Source organism: Microtus oregoni, unplaced genomic scaffold, assembly GCF_018167655.1.
Source record: "Microtus oregoni isolate MIOR12 unplaced genomic scaffold, Mior012 000003F_ref0000135, whole genome shotgun sequence".
In the NCBI taxonomy this organism is placed as follows: Eukaryota; Metazoa; Chordata; class Mammalia; order Rodentia; family Cricetidae; genus Microtus; species Microtus oregoni.
This window is the reverse complement of record NW_024543062.1, coordinates 15932271-15953697: the sequence shown is the minus strand read 5'-3', so window position 1 is coordinate 15953697 and position 21427 is coordinate 15932271. Positions and strand designations below refer to the sequence as shown.

At 43.3% G+C, this 21427-nt stretch overlaps 1 protein-coding gene across 1 annotated transcript in view; it reads right to left on the bottom strand.

The window, feature by feature from the left end:
- Tmem132d (transmembrane protein 132D) overlaps positions 1–21427 on the bottom strand; it is a 624928-nt gene that overhangs the window by 346060 nt on the left and 257441 nt on the right. The window lies entirely within an intron of this gene.

Below are 21427 nucleotides of genomic sequence, written 5' to 3'. Positions count from 1 at the left end.
CCGCCTGGCTGGAGCTACAGCTTTTAATTTAGTATTTTCATGGAACAAATACCAGGATGTTGTAAATAATGAAATCAGAATGAATGGGACTGTGAGAAACACTTCTTTCCCAGCAGATTTCTGTCCATAACTTTCCTCTCCTTTGCTATGCATATTCTGGGAGAGTAAGATGTGTGGACATCTGGATTTGACAGAGTAATAATCATGTTGTGTGTGCTAACTTGGTTTTGAGAAATTAGAAGCAAGCCCACTCAGTGGCTATCTAGATGGAGAAATGGGTGGTTTCCAGTCCTGGATTCTGGCAAGTGCTCCAAGTATTCTTCACATGCACTTCCCAAGTATTTGTTTTAGGGTCTCCTTGTCCAACTTTAACTATCAATGTGGTCTAACCAAGGAGTACAGAGAAGACTGCATCAATGGACAGACTGCTCATATTAGACTTGTCTGTGGGAATTGTCTTGGTTGTTCATTGATACAGGAGGGCCCAGCCCACTGTGAGAGGCACCATCCATTAGGCAGGTTGTCCTGGCCTGTATAAGAAAGCTAGCCTGGGAGAAATCAGTAGGTAGAGTTCCTCTATGGTCCCTGCCATATAGTGAAGTAAGTCCCTTGGCTGGAGTAATGTGCGAATAGCAAGCAGGCCTGTGATTCGAGTTCTTGCTTTGACTTCCTGCCGCTGACTTCCCTCACTGATGGACACTGACATAAGAGTAAACCAAACCAGCCAGTGGTGGCGCGTGCCTTTAGTCCCAGCACTCGGGAGGCAGAGGCCGGCAGGTCTCTGTGAGTTCAAGGCCAGTCTGGTCTACAGAGTGGGTTCCAAGACAGTTAGGGCTACACAGACAAACCATGTCTGGGGGAGCTGGAGGGGAGTAAGCCAAATAAACCTTTCTTCCACTCAGTTGCCTTTGGTCAGAATGTCTTATCACAGCAAGAGAAAGGAAACCTGAATACAGAACCAACAGTAGACAAAAGGACTGCCATATCAGAGGGACATATGGGTCAATTATGCACAAGGAGGGGGTACACTGTGTGAGGATGCTTTTGCACAATTGTGTGTGTCCATGTTTGTGTGTGACTAAACTTGTGTGTGCACTGGAGGCAGGTGTTCCTCAAGCGTCGCCTGCCTTTGTTTTGAAACAGCCTCACGATTGGCCTGAAATCCAGAAATTTGACCACGTTGATTGGCCAATGAGACACAGGGATTCAACTGTTGCTATCTCCCGAGGGGTGACGACTGAAAACTTGTGCCACCACACCAGGCTTATTTTTATTTTTTACTTGTGTCCTGGGGTTCAACTCAGGTCCTCTTTTATAAGCATTTTAGCAACTGAAGTATCCCTCCAGCCCCACAGGTTCGCAGATTCATTTTGGATGTACTTTGGATAGTTGTACTAGTTACATTTTGTTTCAGTGATCAAAGACCACAGCCAAAAGTGACTCATGGATAAAAGAGTATATTTTGGCTTATGGTTCCAGATGGAGAATCCAAAATGGTGAGAGAGAGATGGCTGTCAGCATAGAGAGTTGACAGATCACATCTCAACCACATACAGAAAGCAAAGGCAAAAAGAAGTGGGGCAAGGATATAAACTCTAAAGCCCACCCAGACCAGTGACATACTTCCTCCAGGAAGGCTCCAACTCCTAAAGGTTCCACTCCCCAAACAGTGCCACCTACAGGGGGGAAAATTTCCAAACAGCTGAGCCTGTGGGGGACATTTCTCACTCAAAGCATTGCATCTATGCAACAACATTCTGCCCATCTCCACATTTACTGACATTAACACTATGCCTAAAGAGGGCTGTTTTACATTTCTTTATTTTCCTATCTTTAATCTCTTTCTGTCCTTAAAAATCTTCACATCCTCTACTTGTTTCTCTATTACGATGTTGGCTCAAGTTTAATTGTGTATTAAAAAGGCTGCCACTTAGGGAAATCAATCTGTGGATCCCACTAGAGTTTATTTCACTGTAGATGAAGCTTTATTTTCCCATTTGTTTTTTATCAGTATATTTACTAAATGATCTGTCCACCCAGCGCCCGTGATACAAAATTCTGTCATTAATATATATTAAAGCGACCCTGGCTTTGTGGCTGACGTTTGGCTTTGCAACCCCGTTATTAGGCTGAGGACCTTCTCATAGTCTGGATGCCTTTTGACACACTTTAGTGTCTTGGAGGGTCATTTTCATCCTGTGGCCTTTTCTTTGTGGGACTATTTTGATGTCTCACGTTTCAATAGGAGCCATTCCCGTTTGCATGTTTTCAAAGGCACTTTGAGTTTCGAAAAGAATAAAAGAGACAGGAAAGAAGAAAGACATAGAAATGGGGCATAGAGTGTTATAAAAATCACTCCCAGGTTTGGACCACACCAACCTCCAGTCAAAAAGTATCACATACCAGTCAATTATGGGGTGATGGCCCGCAGCGGTCATTCTCCCAGGAAGGCAAGTGGCTAAGTGTGCTGTTGAAGGACCCTGGTGGTGCCTGAGTTGACTACCCTGAATACTCCACACATAGTAACCTTCACAAAGACAGTGGGTGGTGGTGGTTTTCCACACTTTTGGCAACAGCCTTATGCCCAATGAAGATGAACATGCCTTTTCTCTCTTGAAGGTGAGGTGCAGTCCCATAGTAGTTCTCAACCTTTGATGTGGGAGTGTCATATATCAATCTGTTGATTTCATTGGTTAATAAACAAACTGCTTGGCCTCGTAGCTTAGAACATAGGTGGGTGGAGTAAACAGAACAGAACGCTGGGAGAAAGAGGAAGTGAGCTCAGAGACTCCACAGCTCTCCTCTCAGGAGCAGACACCTCAGAGAGACGCCATGCTCCCCGCTCCAGGGAAGATGCACGCGATGAAGCTCCAACCCAGGATGGACTTAGGCTAGAATCTTCCTGGTAAGCGCACCTAGCTGTGCTACATAGAATATTAGAAATGGGCTAGTCCAGGTGTGAGAGTTAGCAGAGAAGAGGCTAGATAGAAATGGGCCAAGGAGTGATTAAAAGAATACAGTGTCCGTGTAATTATTTCAGGGCATAAGCTAGCCGAGCAGGCGGCCGGGGTCCTGGGGGAACAGCTCCACCGCTCATATTACTACAGATGGCGCCCAACGTGGGGCTAAACCCACTTAAAAAACCTGAGAAGGCTTAAAAATAAGGGAGAGAGAGTTTAACACAGATTTTTGCTGTTTGTTGGTGGCGTACTGTAGAGAGATTTCCTGATTCAGCAACAGCAACAGAAAAAAAGCTGTGTCATTTTAAAGTGCGGCTTCCTGGGACTGTGCCGCCAGTGCAAACTCTGACTTTAAAGCATTTCAAGGGCTTTTATAGGACTGGATGTTTTTGTTCCCACTTGAGATCGAAAGGAGAGTGCTCTGAGACCGTGCTGATGGCTCAGTGCTCCCCGCCTGCACCTGGGCAGAGAGCCGAATCAGGCTTAGGCAGGCGGGAGAGCATGGCGGATTCCTGCCGCCATACAGAAACGTGTTTTTAGACTGTGCAGTGCTCTGCATGTCAGATTTGGATGTAACTTGGATGAAAAGAATTTCTGTGCTGCACGCTCAGTCTCAGAATTAAAGTGCCCAGTGCCGCTCCTACATAGCAGCCCCAGAGCTAGCACAAAATGGTATGTCTTCCATTTTGAAATTTTCCTGACTCAGCAGCAGGGAAAAAACCTGTGTTGTTTTAAAATGCCGGCTTTCTTGGCCGTCCTGCCAGGGCAAACTCTTACTGTTTGAGTCAGAAGGGCCAACTACAGAGAGAGGACTTGTGTGTTGTCTGTGGACATAATGCTGCATCTTACTTGCTGGCAGGAACCTTGAAATGCCATAGAGTTGTGGCAGTAAACATGGCTACAGCTAGTACCTCAGCCATGAGGCTGGAAAGCTAAGGAATGGACTGGATCTAGCTGGCAAAGCCACGGCTTTAGTCCTACTGATATTGCTTGGTAAATTAAAGACTTATGTGGTCAGAAAAAGAGAGATATACAGTAAAGAGAGATTCAAAGATAAAGAAAATTTCTAAATGGTTTACAGTGTGTTAAAAATATATGCAGACTAAAAGTTGAAGTTCTTAAAGTAAAAAAAAAAGGAAGAGAGTTGTTGTGTGTGATAGTACACACCTTTAATCCCAACACTTGGAAGGCAGAGGGAGATTGACCTCTGTGACTTCAATCCCAGTGCCTAGAAGGCAGGGACAAACAGATCTCTGTGAGTTCAAGGTGTAGTAGCATACACCTTTAATCCCAATGCCTGGGAGGCAGAGACAGGTGGATCTCTGAGAGTTCAAGGACAGTCTGGTCTACAGAGTTATTCCAGGTCAAAGATACAGAGAACCTGTTTCAAAAAGCAAAAAGTTAAAAGTAAAAATAAACGAAATAGAGGTTAAAACAAAGCTGCACAAAGATGGAAAATACACAGAGAATCTTGATACTGTATGCTATTATGCTCTCTTTGAATTGTTTGAATGCTGAGGAAGGAGCAATAGCTGCTAAAAGATATTTGTTTATAAATTCTGCTGAACTAATCCAACATAGATATTTTGAAAATGCCTTGACTTTGAAATTTGGATCTAAGGACATGATGCTTTGGAAAGGAGTTTCTTATTTTGTTTTCGCAGAGGATGAGACCCTGTTCATTTCTTCTATTCCGATTTGGTACGATGGACCACGCCCTCCTGAAGGGTTGGTGTGAACACCTTCAGAAAATTGCTTCACTCAACTGCCAACTGAGATGAAACTAGCACACAGGTTATACCATGAAAGACCTAATTAACGACGCCCCCATTCAGCAGGAAGCAGTTTGGAGAGAAAAAACTGCGCCCATGTTCCCAAATATGGTTTATAAACATTCTTTAACATTTAAAGGGGGATATGATATAGATATGAATAATTTGTATTACTATAGATTTTGCTTTATTGATAGAGATTTAAGGTCAATTTTGTTATATGTATATGCATATTTCTGCTATTGATTAAGATATTGTGATTGTTTAGTTGATTAAAAAATGTAATGTATAATTAAGAAATAAAGGTTAATGGATAATCATCAGTAATAGTCAAACTTGTAGTCATGTTAGTTAGATTTTCTAGATATATAGAGATACATTTCAGTTAGATAGACATTCTTCATATCTTTCAAAGACTGCAGAATATGGCATTTAATGTTTTAATAACTTAGGACATTTCATGACAATGAGACACTCTGCTCCTGGCAGCACCAATCTACTTCAAGAGGAAGATGGGCATCGAAGAGGATCCTTATGGAGTTTGATAGCCATTTGGGCAAGAAACTGCTCTTGCCTGGACTATTGCATAAACTGGACACAGAGAAGCCACAGAGAGAGGACTACTGAACTTGCCTAAGGTGAGATGATATTTCGGGGTTCCTGATTCATGAAAGAGTCTGCGAGACATTCTGCAGGACACAACAGATAGTGACTGAACTGACTTTGAATTTTCCTGCTTTATGGAAATGTCTGCTGGATACCATGGGCCTGAGGCTGAAGATGGATGCCCCAACGGTACAGAGGAACTTTGGGTGACTGTCCAGGCAGCGAGATGTCTCTGTCATTTCTAGAGTTTTAAAAGTTGCTTTTTTCTTGTTTGCTTAGGTAATATTGTATCTTTCTGGAGTCTTTGATGGAGTTAAGAATAGTTAGTTATAGTTATAGTTTTCCTTAGTTATGATAAAGATTATTGTAATTTTTACTTGATAACTGTTTTGTTATATGTAATTTTGCTATGTTAAAGTTAAAGCCTTTTTTTGTTTAAAGAGAAAAAGGGGAAGTGATGTGGGAGTGTCATATATCAATCTGTTGATTTCATTGGTTAATAAACAAACTGCTTGGCCTCAGAGCTTAGAACATAGGTGGGTGGAGTAAACAGAACAGAATGCTGGGAGAAAGAGGAAGTGAGCTCAGAGACTCCACAGCTCCCCTCTAGGGAGCAGACACCTCAGAGAGACGCCATGCTCCCCGCTCCAGGGAAGATGCACGCGATAAAGCTCTGACCCAGGATGGACTTAGGCTAGAATCTTCCTGGTAAGCGCACCTAGCTGTGCTACATAGAATATTAGAAATGGGCTAGTCCAGGTGTGAGAGTTAGCCGAGAAGAGGCTAGATAGAAATGGGCTAAGCAATGATTAAAAGAATACAGTGTCCGTGTAATTATTTCGGGGCATAAGCTAGCTGAGCAGGCGGCCGGGGTGCTGGGGGCACAGCCCCGCCAATCATATTACTACAAACCTTCCTAATACTGTAACCCTTTAATCCAGTTCCTTATGTTGTGGTGACTCCCGACCATAAATTATTTTGATGCCACTTCATAAATGTAATTTTTGTTACCTTTATGAATCATAATAAACACATTTGTTTTAGGCAACCCCTGTGAATGGATTGTTATACCACCAAAGGGGTTGAGACCCATATGCTGAGAAACACTACCAAAGACGAAGCTCTGGGATGTCCCCAGGAGCTACAAGTAAAGAGGGAGCCTTCTTTCCACCACCTTTCTCTTTCAACCCAACCCCCTAAGATTTGTGAGGGTTTGAGGATCTCAGCTACTTCACCACAAAGAAAAAGCAAGCATAAAGTGAGTTTCTGTGATGGAAGAATGTTCTAGTTAGCTTTTCTATTGCTTTGGTAAAGCATTATAACCAAATGCTCGAGGAAGAAAAGGTGTGTTTTAGAGGAAGCTTTCAGGTCACAGTCCATGACTAAGGGAAGTCGAACCAGAGCTCAAGCAAGAACTTGGGAGCACAGTAGCACAGACACTGAAAGAAACAATTAATGAAAGGGACCTCCTGAAACTGAAAAGCTTCTGTAAAGCAAAGTACATGGTCAACAAGATAAAGCAACAGCCTATAGAATGGGTAAAGATCTTCACTAACCCCACATCAGACACAGGGCTGATCTCCAAAATATACAAAGAACTCAAGAAATTGGTCATCAAAAGAACAAATAATCCAAACAAACAAACAAAAAAATGGAGTACAGACCTAAACAGAACTCTCAACAGAGGAATCTAAATGGCTAAAAGACACTTAGGAAAATGCTCAACATTCTTAGTCATCAGAGAAATGCAAATCAAAACAACTCTGAAATTCCATTTTATACCTGTAAGAATGGCCAAGATCAAAAACACTGACGACAACGTATGCTGGAGAGGATGTAGGGTAAAAGGAACACTTCTGCATTGCTGGTGGGAATATAAGCTGGTACAACCCCTTTAGATATCAGTATGGCAATTTCTCAGAAAATTAGGAAGCAACCTTCCTCCAGACCCAACAATACCACTTTTGGGTATATACCCAAAGGATGCTCAATCATGTCACAAGGACATGTGCTCAGCTATGTTCATAGCAGCATTGTTTGTAATAGCCAGAACCTGGAACCAACCTAAATGCCCCTCGGACCGAAGAATGGATAAGGAAAATGTGGTACATTTACACAATGGAGTATTACACAGCAGAAAAAAAAACAACATCTTGAAATTTGCAGGCAAATGGATGGAGCTAGAAAACATCATATTGAGTGAGGTATCACAGCCTCAAAAAGACAATTATCATATGTACTCACTCATAAGTGGTTTTTAAACACAAAGCAAAGAAAACCAGCCTACAATTCACAATCCCAGAGGACCTAGACAACAATGAGGACCCTAAGATAGACATACATGGATCCAATCTACATGGGAAATAGAAAAAGACAAGATTTCTTGAGTAAATTGGGAGCGTGGAGACAATGGGAGAGAGGGTTGAAGGGGAGGGGAGGGAAAAGGAGGGGAGCAGAGAAAAATGTGGAGCTCAATAAAATCAATTAAAAAAGGAAAAAATAACTTGGGAGCAGAAACCTTGGAGGAGCACTGCTTAATAGCTCGCTGTCTGGCTCTTGCTCAGCCTCTTTCCTTATACAGCCTTGGACCAGCTGCCTTGGGATGGTGCTGCCCATGGTGGACTGGGCCCTCCCACATCAGTCATGGATCCAGACAATTCCTCATAGACATGGTCACAGGCCAATCTGGTGTGGGCAGATCTTCAGAGGAGATTCCCTCTTCCCCAGGACTTTAATTTGTGTCAAGTTGACAACAAATGCTGAACAGTCCAGAAAGGCACTCAGTCTTTCTGTCTGTTCTTAAGCCCCGGATCCAATCGAGCCTGAAACAGGACCAGTGATGGTCTTTTAGGTTAGAGAAAGCATCTAACCTTCATAAGTTTTTTCATTGTCTTGTATTCATCTTAAATTTTTACCTTTTTATGTTATTGTGGTAAGAGCCCTGCTCGGGCTTGAGTATGCTCACAAATATCCCATAATAGAAACTTGATTCTTAATTCAATGATGTTGAGACCTGGGTCTCTTAAGAGGTGATGAAGTCAGAAGCGCTCTGCCCTCAGGAGATGGGTTAGCAACCACAGGTAGGAAACCATGCCTTCAGCCTTCTTCCATCTGTCCTCTGCCAGCCACCGTGCTGCCTGCAAGATATTACAGTCCCTAAACCTTGGGCCTCTCAGCCTCCAGAGCTGTAAGGAATTAATCTCTGTTCCTGATCACCTAACCAGCTTTGTGCACTCTGTGATAGTCCCTCAGAGTAAGAGAAACACGTACCATTGGCTTTCCACTCCTAATAAGTTCTAGTGCATAGTAACTGTAGCCGCCACAAGGCACAGAAGCTTTGTAAACAGTTCCATCTTGTGTAATTGAAAAATTGTGTCCACCTACCCATGATTCCCCTTTCCTGACCTCGGATAAGGTAACCAACCATGCCTGTACTCCATTTCTGTATGTTCAGTCATTTTATGTCCCATCTGCTGTTGACATCTTGGATGCACAGAGCAAATGCAGTTTCTTTACATTTTTACAACATCCACATCCTCACTTAAGCAGTCAGCGATGTTGAAGGACTGAATATTGGTCCAGCTGGGTGGCTCCATTCTGGCACTAATGCTCTGCATGACCATCGAACGGTGAAAGGCACTCAGCTGCCTCTGTGCCCTCCAATCCAGCAAGAACATGAGAGCAGGAGCAGGTGCTCTTAGGTGGCAGGCCAGGCAGATGCAGGCAGAGCCCTGACCCCTTCACATCCACTCTGGGCTGGAGATCATACCTCTGAGCTGGCTATTAGCTCTTTTAGCACTGACTAGCAACAGATGTTGTTCTAGAACCTTCTGTGAAGCCAATGGCTGGAGCAAACCATGGGTTCATGAAATCCCAAGCTGTGGTTAAGCTTCTCATTGGCCTGTCTTCTCTTGTGCTCTGTAGTCAGCCCTACAGGCTGTAACTGTGCATTTATTTATTAATTTTACTTCATGAACACTTAACATAGCTCTTCTTGCACCTACTTATGATTGTCTGATGAGCCAAGGAGCCATCTGAATTAATCCCTGACACTTCACTGCTAAGTGAAATGCTCTTAAATATACACATATATTTAAATACATATGTTGATTAAAATATCATTATTTTAATGGGAAAATTATGATTTCCATTCCAGGTAGACAACTCTTTAGATATCAAAAGCTTCATCAATATTTGTGTCCCATTTAATGGTGTGTGTGTGTGTGTGTGTGTGTGTGTGTGTGTTTAAGTGTGTATACTGAAAAAATATGTCTCAACCATCATCAGGACCAAATAGACACCCAGTGGTCCTCATTCTCGCTGTTGGTTCTATATTTATTTGTTGGTAGGAAAGGCAGAAGAAGGTTTCCCTGGAGCAGTGCAGTGCAGGGTGTAGGTATTTGGTCCCCAGGACACATGTATAAAGCCAAGTGCACTAGCAGGTGGTTATGATCCCAGCACTGGGGATACAGAGACAGAAGGGGCTCTGGGGCTCAGGGGTCAGGTAGCCAAAACTACTTGGCCAAGTTCCAGGCTGAGAGACCGTAATTTAAAAAAAAAAAAAAAAGATGTGTATTGCACACATGCATGTGAATACATCTTTGTAGATACCTGAAGTACTGTCCACCGTTGGTGTGTGTGTGTGTGTGTGTGTGTGTGTGTGTGTGGTGTGTGTTTTAAACAAGAGCCTATTCTTACCAACATGAATTGTTTTCCTTCACATATCAATTCTCCTATGCCTGTGTAAAGACCTTTGACAGTAACCATCCCGGGAACTGGGGGACAGCATTAGCTCCACTGCTTCTGGGACTAGAAAGTCATCTTAGGAGAAAAAACAGCTTCGCCACGATTGCCCCTCTGGCAAGGCTTTCCCTCACTGAACTTCAGGCTCTCAACAGACACCAGAACACAGAATTTGCAGCTCTCTTCCAAAGCAGCATTCGATGGCCCCTGCGTCAGGGCACTTAGCAGACCCCTTGCCGGAATGCTGTGATTTGCCAGCTGCCTACCAGCCGCTCCACAGCCCACACATTTAAGTAAAGATTTCACAGCCATTACCAGTCTTGATAATGACACCTGCTGAAAGCTAAGTGCTCTGCCTGTCGTAAACCACAAAGAAAACACAGGCAGGTGAAGATGGACACTGTGATAAACAAGAAGGGATGGCTGTGCTTTTAATTGATTGATTCAAGTCTCCATCCAGCTGCAGACATCTCCTCTCTGAAGTCCCCTTGACGTTCTGCAGACATAACCAGTCTTGTCCTCGGGTGTTGATGGTCAGGAGTAAGAGGGCATGCCAGGTTCTGTGGCATGTTTCTCTCAGGCAGATGAATAAGGGCGGAACGGGTAGACCAGCCTCAGGCTCCTCTTGTAACTCCTGCTTGCTTTGGTGTTTATAGAGTCCCAGATAAAAGTTCAAGGTCACTACACCACGTGGAGACTCCACCCAGAGTGCAGGCCAGTGTTCTGCGTGGTGACCATGGCTGTAGTTCAATGTGAGGACCAGGAGCAGCCACACGGAACGTTTAGGGTCAGCCCTCAAAGGACTCAAGGTCTTTTGATCTTCTCACCTCCTTCAACACCTCGTGAGCAAGGCGCAGGCCTTAACAGGAATTAATTCACCTCTGATACCTTTTTGACAGACAGTCCAAAGGAACCCATGTATCTTATAATCATTATAGTTATTTTCTGTTACTGCATTAAACATCATGACCAAAAAGCAACTTGAAAAGGAAAAGAACTTAACATACAGTTTGTACTCGTTATGGAAGAAGCCAAGGCAGGAATTCAAGACACAAGCCTCAGAGTGGGAATGAAGCAGAGACCTTAGAGGAACACTGTTAACTAGCCTGCTCTTCTTGGCTTGCTCAGTTTGCTTTTTTACCGAGCCCACTACCGTCTTCCTACGGGTGGGTCCACCCACAGTGGGCTGGGCCTTCCCACATCAATCATCAGTCAAGAAAAATGCTCCTACCTTTGATGGAAGCAAATCCTAACCATCACAGCTCAGTTATCATCTCCTGGCATACAGAAATAAAGATATGGAGCGAGACAGGTACATCATACTCAGCTAACTTCAAATCTTCTGACTCTTGGTCAGACATGGGTACATGGTATGAACAGGACAGGGGTATCAGGCAGATTATAACTTCACCTCTTATACCCAAGAAATTTTTATAGGACCCTGGGCATTTAGCTCTATAATACAAGTGTACAAATCAAGCATTTATTGATCATAAATCATAAACAATTTATTTTAAAACAATTCTTTGGACTGCATATAACTTTGCCATTTTTTAAAGTCAAAAGCAAATTTGAATATTCATGAGATGGATTGCCTGTTCATTTTTACACAAGAAAATAAATCTTGGTTGAATGTCCAATATTGCAGGATGAAGAGTATCTCTGCTGTTTTTCAGAGCTGATCGATAATTTGATTTTATAATCATCCGTGCTGAGAATTCTGCTTCATACAAATGCATAGTATAAAATGGAAGAAATGTTCAGAGCCATTTCAGAAATTATTGGAAATTTTCTTTCCAATCTGGAGCCAAAATTAATTCATCATTTCTTATGAAATTCAAGTCAGCAACTCAAACAGCAGGTTTTTTAAAAATCAACCATCCTAACACCACACAATCCAAAGATATACAAATTTGACACACTAAGGCACGAAGGTAGGAAAATATTAAAATATGAAAAAAGTCTTTGTTTTCCATTATTAAACTCTTCTGTTTCCATAACAACAGAAAACTTTGTTCTGGAAAAACAGTTCCAGTCAGTCATATCTGAGCTGCGGAGTCGCAGGCAGCCTTCACTGGAGTCGGATGGTGTGATCGCATGCTAGGTACAAAGTGTGGAGGCCTTGTACAGGGAACGGAGGCCATAGTGAAGTTGCAGAGCCAAGCATGGGTTCGCACTGCTGCGAACACCTTGGATGCACTATGCATTTTATTTTGAATTAAATTTTGTTATTTTCACTTCCAGAAACCGGATACTATTGCCTGCCTTTGCGCTGTTTCACTCAACCTCCAATCCAGTTGCAACCCACAGCTTCTTAAGCTGGGCTACAGAACACGGGATTGGGGGGATTCTTATATAGCAGGAAAAGTCAACAACACTATGTTGATGTGAAGCTGGAGGTCTCACCACCTAACCACCCATCCCTGATGCCCATCACAGGCTCAGTCTGTTTGCCCTCAGAGGCCATGAAGAAACGGGCCATGAGTGGTCACTGATCCACGTGATTTCTCTGATCTAGTATTGGTCCACTTTCACAATCTGAATCGATACTCAAAATGATGAACTTTTTGTTTCTTAAGAAAAGATGTAGATTTTTGGGTTGTCCTGAAACACAATCTAATTCTTAGACTTCCTGCCTTGATGATACTCCATCATGATGGACTATGCGTTCTAAAGCCACGAGCCAAACTAAAGCCTTCTTCACGTGCTTGTTTCTGTCAGATATTTAGTTACGCTTGTGAGAAAAGAAGTTGCTAGAATGATCACTTTCTCTCTTCTACTGAGAGAAGCCTGGAGATAAGAAGCCTGGAGAGTAGGCCAGTGATGGACGTGAAGTGCTAGTTGCCACAACAATGGACAGGACCAAGCTGAGGAAACCTGTAAGGCATTCACCAGGGACACTGACAGGCTCTCAGTGGGAAGGACCACCAGAGGAATCCCATCCATCAGACACTGCAAGCTGCAGAAGAGAAGGTGTCTTTTACCTCAGGTAGATGAGATAGAAGTTCAGCCCCAGTGACAAGGACTTCCACTGAAGGACAGGCCAACTAGCCCATGTCTCTTAGATGCCCTTGCTCTTGTTTCCTCCATGTCCCTGATGGAGCGCTAGTCTTTTGAATAATTCTTTCCTCTCATCTCACTGTGACCTGGAGCCTCCACCCCTCTCAACAGCCATTTCACTCTAGGCTTCTAAGCCACCGGGTACCCTGCCAATCCTTGGGCTGCCAGTAAAAACAATGACAATAATAGGAACGGAACAAATTGCAAAATCTCTTGCCAATACTTCTTTTACAATGAGGAGTGAGAAGCTGATTTTACAGAACTTAGTCTCGCCTTTGGTTGGTGCCAACAGCTTAGGGGCATCCAGTACAGAACTGGCTGCACATGGCTTGCCTGAATGCCTGGGAATAGAGTCGGCCTACCACAGAACACATTTGAATCTAAGAGTGCCCTAAAGAAAAGGTAGGTATGGTTTGGGCAATACGTTTCAAAGATCAGGCTGTGACTGGGTATGTAGCCAGATAGTCAAGTTGGCACACCCTCCTGGCAAAGTGGAGGCTTGAGCAGGGTTTGACTGACTGACGAGGAGAGACTGTCTATACCTCATCACAAAAGTGAGAGAAGCAACAGTTTTCTTTCAAAGATGTTGACATATCAAAAGCCACAAGATAGTTCTTAAAGGTAAAAAAAATTCTTACATGTCTTAAAACTTATTTTGTGATTCATTTATCTCTCTTCACTGGGGATACAATGTGACCAGCTGCATTACACTTCCACTGCTGTGTCTTCCTCACTATGATGGAGATCGTAACCATGATGGAGTATCTTAACCTTGATAGAGTATTCTCACCATGAGAGTATCCTCACCATGATGGAGTATCCTCAACATGATGGAATATCCTCAACATGATAAAGTATCCTCACCATGATAGAGTATCCTCACCATGATGGAGTAGCCCACCATAATGGAGTATCTTCCCCATGATGGAGTATCCTCACCATAAAGGAGTATCCTCATCATGATGGAGTGCACTCTTAAGGCAGGAGGTCAAACAAGCCCTTCCTTCTGTAAGCTGCTTTTATCAGGCATTTTGTCACAGCACTGAGGAAAGTAATAAAGATGTCTTTCCGTGTTCATGGTGTGAGCCTGATAATTCACTATGGATCCTCAGAACCTGCACTCATTGGCAATCAAACAGCAAAACGAAAGAAAAAATGTTTCTCAGAGTGAACAGATCTTCTGACACATTTTCTTCATTGTTTACTCCTCAATTACAGAAGTAAGAAAAATGCAGTATGCATAGGTTAAAGAATGCTGGATCAAAATGCACTACCAGTCTGTAGCAAAGATGCCTTCATTAGATGCTACCTAGACTTCAGAAGATGCCAGTGGAGTCCGATTTCCTCTGCACCGCTGCCTCTAGTGTATCGAAGTTGCGGACACACCGTGTGTATGGTGGTATAAGAGCCTGATAAGAACATCCCCTCTCTTCTGTGACATCATCCCCTAGCAGACACTCATGGCCATTGGCAACCACACCACTCACCAACCATTGTCTATTCACCCACCTCAAAGAAAAAGGTGCCATTTCTGCCTTGGTCATTTTCCCTACATACACCTGGAACCAAGATTGTCATGAGACTCCTTCAGTCCAAGCTCACCACACACCCTGAGAGGTCTTCCACTACAACAAAGTGTTCCTCTTTCTTCTCCATCAGTTCCATGAAACTCTGTCTTCCACGGGTGTTCTGGTGAAATGAACAGGGCTATCTCAGGCTATCCAAAACTGGCATAAAACACATCAAAAGTGACTGCTTGGTTGCCTTCCTGTTTAAGAAGTGAGTGAAAATGAGTTTTGCAATTTTCCTTGGACTACTTTCTTTAATATCTGATGGGTCAGTAACACAGTGACCTTGCTCACAAAAAGCCTGAAGATATACAATTCAATCAGATAGCCCCTGGTCATGTTGATCTACTTAAATTTAAATTAAAAAGGACAAAATTAAATCAATTCAATTCCCTGGTTGCATACCAATAGCTCATGAATACACAGGCCACTTGGATGAGGGCCATGGACGCATAACCCATGTGGATGAGGGTCATGGATGCACAGCCTCTAATGGATGGAGAACATGTATGCACACACTGCATAGATGAGGACCATTGGTGCACAGCACATGTGGGTGAGGACCATATGGATAAGAGCGTGGATGCACAGCCCATGTGGATGAGAGTCACAGATGCACAGCCTACATGGATGGAGAACATGTATGCACACACTACATAGATGAGGATCATTGGTGCACATCGCATGCGGGTGAGGACCATATGGATAAGAGCATGGATGCACAGCCCATGTGGATGAGGGTCCTGGCACTGGGTAGCACAATTTTATCATATTTACAACATCTTAGAAATTCCATTGGAAAGCAATGCTCTAGAGTAATTTTGACAAAACTCTGCGTCCTCAGGCACATTTTGAAGTTGACATTTAAAATTTTCCCTCCTAAGCTACAAAGGTTGGAATTTTCAGTATATTGAAACTATTGACATTTCAAAATTAACTGTTACATCTTTCTTTTAAAAGTATTCACCAGACTCCAAATACCAGTGCAATTTGATACCCACCATTGTTCACATAAAGCATACACACACACGCATATATATATATACGTGTGTATATATATTTATATATATATATATATATATATATATATATATATATATACTCTTCTTTACTACAGTTAAATTGTCTATCAGTTATCTTTTCTTTTCCCTTCCATTCTTGTTATCTTGTTCACAGACACTTCCCCTCAATTCTATGCTGAATGTTTTTTATTGATCCCTCTCATTGTCTGGAGTCAAAACACATAGAAAGATTTGTTTTTCTCATGATCCTGAGCCTCCAAATAGTTACTCCAAGAAATAAAAAGAAGAATGATTGCCAGATACCTGAGCTGGGGACACAGAGTGTCACAGTTAGCTTTAGCTGTCCTCTCAACACACCTGGGAAGAGAGACCTTCAGCTGAGGCATTGCCTCCATCCGAGCGACCTATGGGTATGTTTGTGAGGATATTTACTTAGCTGCTAATTGATATGGAAAGATCCTGCACACAAAAAAAGAACTCCAAGGTATTAAGAACCCCAACAAAACTGAAACTTCTAAATGAAAAAGTAGAAAGGACATGTCAATAGATAGGTATGGGTAAGGGCTTTCTGAATAGGACTCTGATCACTCAGAAAATGCATCCAATAACCAACCTATGTATCTCATGATGCTGAAAATCTTCCACATAGCAAAGGAAGCTATCAGTCAAATGAAGACAGGCTATCCATAAAGGGAGCCTTTTACCAACCATAAACACAACAGCACAGACACAACAAATTAAAAGAAAAAAAAATAAAGAAAACAGACTCAATTTTAAAAACAGGCCATGGGATTGAACTAAGCATTGTCAAATAAAGAAATATAAGATGATAGGAAGAATTTCTACAAAGTACTCAACATCCTTGGCCAGCAGGGAAATGCAAGTGAAAGCTACTTTGAGACCGCATGTCACCCTAGTCACCATGGTTGTCATCCAGAAAACAAACGACAGACAACGCTGTGGAGGATGTGGGAAGAGTGGAACCCTGATCTGTTCTTAATGAGGATGTAAGCTGTTACAAGCCCCGTGAAAGTCAACGTAGGGCTTTCTCAAAAAGTTAAAAATAGAACTATCATCTGACCCAGCGATTAGATGTCAAAGAACACACATACTGTGAAAAAACAAATACAAAAACAAAAAACAAACAGAAAAAAAAACCACTGATGGCAGACCTATCAGAAGTCAGGAGAGTTTTGCTATCCTACAACAATGCACAACACTTACTGGCTACGACAGAGATTCCTTCTGTGTTCACACTCGATGTGTGAACAGGCAGAGTGTAGGCTGCTGGGACTGTGTATGGGGTTGCCATCGCTGCCCAGCACCTCAGTGCTTCCAACCCAAAGAATGAGAGAGCAAGTAGGCTGACATCTCGGCTCAGACATGTTTCCATAGAAGTGACGCATGTCACTTTGGACTTAAGGGAATCACATGATCTAAGTTTACCACAAAGGAGGCAAAGGAAGAGGGGAGCATAATAGTGGACTGGGATCCTGTATTAGTTACTCTTCACATTGCTGTGACAAAACTCCAAACGAGATCAACTTAAGGAAGGTTTTTACTTATTATTATTATTTATTATTATTATTATATCAAGGGTGCAATCTATCATAGTGGGAAGCCAGGGCAGCATGTGTATATGGCGGCTGGTCACATCAAGTCTGCAGTCAAGAAAGAGACAGATGAATGCTGGTGCTTAATTCTCTCTCTCTCTCTCTCTCTCTCTCTCTCTCTCTCTCTCTCTCTCTCATTTTTCAAGACAGGGTTTCTCTGTGTAGTCCTAGATGTCCTGGAACTCTCTTTGTAGACCAAGCTGCCCTCAAACCCACAGAGATCCGTTTGTCTCTGCTTCCCGAGTGCTGGAATTAAAGGCATGCACCACCACTACCTAGCTGCTTTTTCCTTTTTATTCAGTTCAGGACTCCAGCCCAGGGAATCGTACTACCTACATTGGGATGGGTCTTCCCTCCCCAGTTAACACTTTCTGGAAACATCTTTACACACACACACACACACACACACACACACACGCTCTAAAAATTGTATTGTATCCATTATTCTAAATCTCATGATTAACAATCACAGGTCCTATCTAGACAGAAATTTCAAAGTGGTGCTAGAACATCCCCAGCCAAGGATGTCCGGCATAAGACATAAAGACAATGATACTGGGAAGTTGAACTCAAAAAGGCATTGCCAACAATCTCACCTCACTGGGATGAAAGTCCCACACCATGGAACTTCAGCCATGTCTGTGGAATCAGGATGGCACTGGCATCTCCAGCTTCCCAACCAAGGACAATAAGGGATAGGAAGTGTGTAAGGCATAGCACAGCTTCCCAAGAAAATGTAGATGTGCTGGTCATTTTTATTTATAACCTAGCCTCACCTAGGAAGAGAGTCTCCATGGGAGATTATCTGGATCAGGCTGGCGTGTAGGCCTGTCAATGTAGACTGCCATAGTTAATTGATGTGAGAGGACCCATTCCACTAGGGGTGGCACCACTCCCTAAACCCGGTGTGGTTGAAATGATCCATGGAGAACTCGAGATGGATAGATGCAAACAAGCAAGCATGCATACATTCACTTCTCCCTGCTCTTGTCTGCGGGTGTGATGTGACTAGCTAGTTAATGTTCCTGTTTGCCTTTCAACACAATAATGAACAGTAACCTTGAATTGCAATCTAAAATAAATCCCTTTCTCTCCTAAGTTGCTTTTTTTGCCAGGGTATTTTTACCATATCAAGAGACACAAACTAGGACAGGCAGGGCTGGCATTAGAGTGCACAGGGGGCAGGCTTATGCTGAAGTTCAGGGCCGCTCTTTCTGGTTTGCACTTGGGTGGAGAAGTAGAAGTCATTTTCTACACAAATGGCACAGGGCAGCATGGATCCACATCCCAGGCTTCCAGTTAAGGAGGGCGCTCTGAGGAACACTCCGGGAGCACAGGTTTACATTGCAATGCAATTCAAGTCTTCAAACCCCATCCATGACAAAAATGACTTGTCACCAAAGCAAAGACTAGGGACATGATAGTTTGATCAGGTTCTGTTTCTACAGCAACGAAAGCAGGGAACTGGACACTGTGTAGCCTGTGAGTGGATTTGCACTTGGTCACAGCTGACATCTCCTTTCTCAGACACCAGGGTTAGCAGACGGCCCATGGGGTTTGCAGTTGCAAAGGTCAGCACCAGTGGAAGGCCCCCAGTAAGTGAGCAGGATGCCTCCACTTTGCTCCCTTCTCTTCTCCCTTTTAAAACGAAGTCAAGGGACTGGAGAGATGACTCAGTGGTTAAGAGCACTGACTGCTTTTCCAGAGGACCCGGGTTCAATTCCCCCCACACACGGCAGCTCACAACTGTCTGTAATTCCAATTCCAGGGAAACTGACAGCCTCACACAGACATACATGAAGGCAAAAACTAATGCTCATAAAATAAAAATAAATAAATTTAAAATAAAGGTGATACATGGTGAAGACGTTGACACTAGGTGTTGAATTACTTTCAATAAATAGAATGTATGCATGTACATATATTTTATTTATTTATACATACATTATTATATATAAAGGAGACTCAGAAAATGTATACTTTTAAATCCACTGATGCCCATGCATCTGCTGTCTGGCTTGCACCACTCAAGACACTGCTCTGAGCTGAAGATCTTTCCATTTAAAACCTCCCCAGGGTCAAGACAACATTGGTGGGCAAGTAGATGTGTAGCCCAACCATAACCCCCTAGCCTGAGTCTAAACACATCAGCTATAATTTTCAAATAGTCATGACCACTGCATGTCTTTCATCTGTACATATAGTATCTCATACACCTGAAAGATCCCACAAGGCAATTCCTAAGTCCAGAGACAGTCAGCATCTATTCCAACACCTCCCTCTTTCTAGCAGAGAAGTTATGACTTAACCTAAAATTAGTCTTACTGCCAAAGTCAGAACTGATTATTAGAAATCGTTCCCCTTTAGACTCTACTCTGGAATACACTCCTCAAAACAAGTCAGCTGGACGGGATCTTCCCTGTGGAAGCCACCTTCAAAGGCTTTTGATTTCTGTAGGGTACTTTTTGATGTGTGAAGAATAAGCCCACCTTGGTGCCTGCCATGTGAATCTAATCTAAGCCCACAGATACAAGGAAGGTTTTCAGGCTGCACCTCTCCTGGTATGGATGTGACAACAGGCGGGTGGTGCATAGGTGCCGGCTTCAAACGAGGCGACTGCTGAGTGGAGTGGCAGGCCAAGGGAAACGAAGAGGCTGGTGTCATGAAGGCATGTCAGCAGAAGTGACATCCAGGCACAGTACGCGGTGTAATGGCAGCCCAAACTGAGGCTTAAATTGGCACAGGCATGAAGTGGGTAGCAATTTTCCTATTTCCAGGAATGGCAACACTGATGAAGGCCATGCCTAGGCACCAGAGGGTTATCTAAAATAAGAATATAAAGCATGCATCTTCTGCAATGACTGCTCGGGAAGAGAGCAATGGACTCAGTGGTCCTCCTCATCCCTTTGCAAAATGAATGAGGGTGACTTAAACCCTGACAACAAAGAACGGCGAAAAAAATAAGCAGTGTGTGTATATTTCCCAGTGTCCCGGGTCCACAGTGACCTCCTCCCTCAGCCAGAGCCCAGAAAGGGTCCCCCATTTGGAATGCCATCAAACACTGCCACTGAAAGAGAAAGCTAGAACGCCTACACCTAGTTCTCCTGTGTACACACGGAAGTGACAGGTCGTGCACCCTTATTTTCTCTCAGCAGCAAAAGCTCTGTGAGCATACCTGACCTCAGGGGAGTGGGCGAGCCCAACTTCATGGTGGTGGGGCAACTTGAGTTTATGGCCTTGATGGGGAAGCTGACTTCAAGTTGATGGGAAAACCTGGTTTCATGGTGACGAGGATGTTCAACTTCATGTTGATGTGGAAATCCAGCTTCAAGGTGATAAGGAAGCCTTACTTGAGAAGGATGGGAAACCCAAGCCCATTATCTTCTCTGAAGACATTAGTGGATGGCTGTCATGGCCACTGTGTGATGCAGACATCCAACAAGGCTTCATAATGACAGACAGAGGCGAGTGTCCTGCTATCGAAGTCTAAGATACCCTGAGAGAGTAAACAAGGCACGCATGGGTTGAGGGGCTCAGAGGAGGCCGTGATTTTTTTTTAGATTGTGAAGGCTCATCAACGAGAAGCAATAACCTTTCCATCCGACCCTAGTTCAGGACGACACCCCAAACAACCCATTCAACCATTGTTTGGGCACCTGCTTATGTGAGGTTCCCCCCAAAGCCCAGGTACAGAATCCTCCCTGACAGTAGCCTTCCACTTGGCAACGGTGACTAGAGCTGGTTTTCCTAGAAAGGGTCTTGTTTGTGAACCACCAGACATAGAACTAACTCGGTGCCACACAGGAAACGGTTCAGGATATCTTTTTGTCACGCTATAGATTTTCTACTTGAAAACCTGCTTCCGACAAGTACTGGGAGAGTCCCTTAGACACTGCTGGAGTCAGAATAATTCACAGAGAGCCGTTGAGCCCCTCGTACATGCTATCTGAAGCTGCATAATAAACCCACACAAGTTCTTATTAAGGACCACAGCTTTCAGCCCTGTGAGACAGAAACCAGTTATCATTATGCATCTCCAGGAATGCAGATTAAAATTAAATCAATTTGTTTATCTCCAGATTC